This window comes from Xyrauchen texanus, chromosome 22 (genome assembly GCF_025860055.1).
Source record: "Xyrauchen texanus isolate HMW12.3.18 chromosome 22, RBS_HiC_50CHRs, whole genome shotgun sequence".
NCBI lineage: Eukaryota > Metazoa > Chordata > Actinopteri > Cypriniformes > Catostomidae > Xyrauchen > Xyrauchen texanus.
Genome location: NC_068297.1, coordinates 43,496,984 through 43,501,249, shown reverse-complemented (window position 1 = coordinate 43,501,249; position 4,266 = coordinate 43,496,984). Strand labels below are relative to the sequence as shown.

At 37.8% G+C, this 4,266-nt stretch overlaps 1 long non-coding RNA gene across 1 annotated transcript; it reads left to right on the top strand.

The window, feature by feature from the left end:
* Window positions 1-1,672: 1,672 nt before the first annotated feature.
* LOC127662141 (uncharacterized) lies at window positions 1,673-2,937 on the top strand. Its single transcript, XR_007972857.1, has 3 exons — window positions 1,673-2,260; window positions 2,555-2,632; window positions 2,783-2,937. It is a non-coding gene; the product is annotated as an uncharacterized LOC127662141 (long non-coding RNA).
* Window positions 2,938-4,266: the final 1,329 nt, after the last annotated feature.

The window sequence follows — 4,266 nt, the reverse complement described above, 5'->3', positions numbered from 1 at the left end:
AAACACGAACGCTAACAAGGGGACTATGGAGTTACATAAGGGACTAAAGTGAAAACTAAGAAATGCAAAAGTGACAAAATGGCAAACAAAAGGGCAACAGTGAAACAAGACAGGGTATACATAACAGCAGCGGACTAAAGCCGGTTCTGAGTGGAGCATTGGACACACCGACTGAGACTTTAGAGCTCCCACTAACTAATAGGCATTATTTCTAGTGTACTTAGTGTGTACAGGCTCGATAGGGAATTTCCGTTTAGTGTCGACCAAGCCTAAATAGGGTGAAGTCTAAACCTCTGGTTATTGTAATATTTTCTAGCTAAGTGTACATAGGAACTATGGCATGATCATATAAAACTACTTTAACTTGGGTATGTTGGCCTATCTTTGTAAATTTAGTGGTCATGACCTCTGGGTAGAAATGTTACTCTAATTAAATGTTTAATAAACAAAGTACTTGTAGATAAAAGGGCAAGCAGGAGCAGCCATCTAATTAGTATTTAGTCAATTACTGTTTTAATGACCAAAACTGGCATATTTGTGACCGTGAGATCCGCGTTAACGGCTGGCGCGAGACTCTCTAAGCGACAGGAATCCGAATGAACAAGCACAATATAAAATAGAGTTAAATATGATGATTCAATGTAAAATCAAATTTAATAATAATAACTAAGATTAGAATATTAATATATACTTAAAATGAATAATATAGTTATGTAATTGGAATTAAATAACTTAAACTGAACGCACACAATAAGACAGAACACGCAGGAGACCTTCAGCCATGCTGTTGGAAGCCGCCATTGGACCAATAGGTGGACCCCCTTACAAAGTGGTGACCTGCCTCTGTGATCTCCAACAAGAGAGTGACGTCTTATCAGCGCGAAAATCAGTTCCATTCCAACTATACACAGGACATGAGGTTTGATCTTCTTCTCTATCTTCATTTGCTGTGGTAAGTCTATTCTTTTTTGCCTATTAGAAGTGTTGAAGGAAAGCACAGATGCACCCCATATAGACACATTTTGTAGAACAGGTCGGAATACCCACTGTTAGACTGGTGACCGAAAATATCCGGTGGGGCCAAAGATATTAGACAAAACCATATGTCCATCAGGGAAAAGATAGCAGCAGGATATGAGAAAAGAAACCTCTTGATCTGCAAATTGATCTATTTGTTCGCACAAACGAGGAGAGATCAGACTTAAACTGGAGATAACATCATCCAAAGTTATATTCTGGTATTCAAGGGAGGTTTGCAACTGGAACTTTCATTATAAAATCAATGAACACTGTCGCTACTGTTTATTTACTTTGCTGCAACGAACTCGCAACATTTCAAAAGAATGAGAGGGTAGCAACTGTAAACAACTAAAAAGTAGCGATTGAGATATAAACATTGCAAGTCAATGTGTTTGCATATGAAAAGCAAGATTGGGCAAAACAGAGTGATGTGATAAAAAGAAAAAACATAGTAACAACAGAAATTTTACTAGTTTATAAATCAGTAAAGAGTGCTATGACAACCTATTTTTAAATTTGCAACTGTGCTAAACACTGTTTCTGCTGTAAGTGTTACAATAAACACTTAGATTAGATCCCAGATAGCAAAAAATATCCGCACAGCTTCTTTTTGCCGCCGACCCTAAGCTGTCGGCTATAGGTGCGTCCCACTGGCGGGGATGAAACGTTTGCCGCCGAATTCGTCACACCCATTTCTTGCGAGATGCCGCCGGCGAACAGCTGGCGGGCCGACTGCTTCATTTTCTCTGGCGGTTGCCTCCGTCTAATGGACTGCGGCCGGCTGGTGGCAAGCCGCTTTGAAATACAAGGATTTCTACTCAAAATCGACCAGCCATGTTGGCTATTATTATTTTGTTTTGACTTGAAGGATAAACTCAATGAAAAATTGTTGGCAGGTAAGTTTCCCTAGCTGGTCCCCTCCAGGTAAAATGCGTTCTTATTCAAGTTTTCAACTCAGTCATTCATTTAAGATGCAATCTTGTGTTATAAGTATTAGGCTATCATGATTATACAGTGAGCAAGCTATATAAATAAGTATTTAATATAATAAAAGTGTAGAGCAACAACCGAGGGTGTAAGGTAAAGGCTGAATATTGTAGATTTATTACAATATGTTGCATGTTTGAATTAAAATACCTGTGGATATGCAACTTCCCACTCATGAAAGTTTTATGTTCTACAAAGGAGCACACTCTACAAAGGCCTGACTGGAGATTTGCCTGATCTATCCGTCCTTCAGGTGAGTAGGGATATAACAATAGCAAATTTCACTGTACAGTATGATATATCAACCAAAATCTGTATACCATTATTTTCTTTTTCCTCCCCTTTTACAAACAAATATTGTGCTTCAAAGAAAAAAAATTAAATTGAATTGATGTTCTCATAAGGGTCCTTCATTATGAACTTCTATGCCATACATAACATACTGTGGATAGAAATTACAGGGAAAGTTACTGGTATGATAATTGTGGTTTTATTATATTACTATTATATTTAGTGTATTGCTAATCAATATATTGTTACTTTCCAGGTGACAGCGGCTCACTTCAAGAGCAAGTGAAGCAAGTTGGGACAATGTTGAAGGCGTTTGCTCACACTGGGCAATCAGGTACAACTTGCAAACAGCACCTGTGGTTGTTGGTTTAATTCCCACTGGGGCCACCTGTACATGTAGTAGACCTAGATATAAATGTCATAGTTTAGTAGTTGAAGGACCAGGACTGACTACTTTATTCTTTTATTCTGGGAACCCCTGTAGGTGCAGATCAGACCCTAATGCTGCGATGTCTTGGAGAGTTTGGCGATGTTGTGCGTAGCATGGACAACAAAATGGACACTATGCTGCAACATTTCAGTGCCAATGTGTCTGTTGGAGAGTTATCCCTGCCAGGGATCTGTTACTTCCCCTAGACACCCAGGAAGATTTGGCGTTGCTTGACAACAGTTTGAGGCAGGATAAAGAGCTCCAGCACCGATTTGTAAGTAGGGATGCACTGAAATTTCGGCCGCCGAAAATTTTCGGCCGAAAACCGAAAGTGCCGAAAGTGCCATTTTCGGCCGAAAATTTTCGGCGGCCGAAATTTCAGTGAAAAAAGAGAAAAAAGGCCGAAAATATGAGCCGAAAATATATACCTCCTCGCTCCGCCCCTCAGTGCTCAGATTTCAATCTGGATCGATGTAGCCCTTATCACAGCTGTTAGATAATTCCACAACAGCGCTACCAAACAAAGGCCGATCATGTCAGCGGTGTGGAAATTCTTCAAAGTTTCTGATAAGGACATCAAATTTGCGATCTGCAGTGTTTATTCAGCAGAACTTTCAAGATATATATATACAGAATACAGCAAGAGATTCTACAGGAAAATGTCACAACTAGCGCAGCTACAACACAACTTGAGACGTATTTATCTGAACTACTCCAGAAGCGACAATCCCCTTGACTACGGTCGCATAAACAAACACCGCTTTCCTTTGCTTGCGCGGATTGCGCACAGGTATTTATCTGCCCAAGCACCAGCACAGAGAGTGAGAGACTGTTCAGTGCAGCATCTCATGTTCTTGATGAGCTTTCTGACAGGAGAGACTGTCAGAAAGTTTAGCAACTTTTGTTCTTGAAGAGAAACCTGTCACTTGTAGTTAAATAGAAAGCGGTCCAATATGATGTGTATAGCAATTACATTACACTTGTTCTTCACTTGAGGATACATCTGTCGTTTACAGTTGAGGTTGGATTTAGTTCAATTACTGCTGTTTTGCACAATCATTTTCACTTAAAGTGTACATACGTTTACATAAACAGAATAGAGCACTGATCTATATATATAATTATATATTATAGTTTTATATAGATCAGTGGAATAGAGGTCCTCTGCCATTCTGTGTTCTGCCTGTTGTTTTAATTAAAATTACTGTTGCATATTGAAACTTTTTGAAAGATGCTAGCTAAGTTCATTACTTGACTGTTGTTGTGCATATAATAGTTTTCTAAAACTTTACATTATTTGGATAATTGTTAATAAAATCTGTAAAATTAGATTTTTACGGAACTGAAAGAAGCATAATATTTAATATAGTTTTAATATATTTTTTGTCCAATTTTGTTGTGCTACTTTCAATAAAAGTGTGATTTATTTTATTGGTTTGTAGTTTTTCAATTCAGATTAATTAAATTAATGAAATTAATGAAAAAGTATCAAATTATACAATTATACACAACATTTTTTTATTTTTTTAAATAGGTAA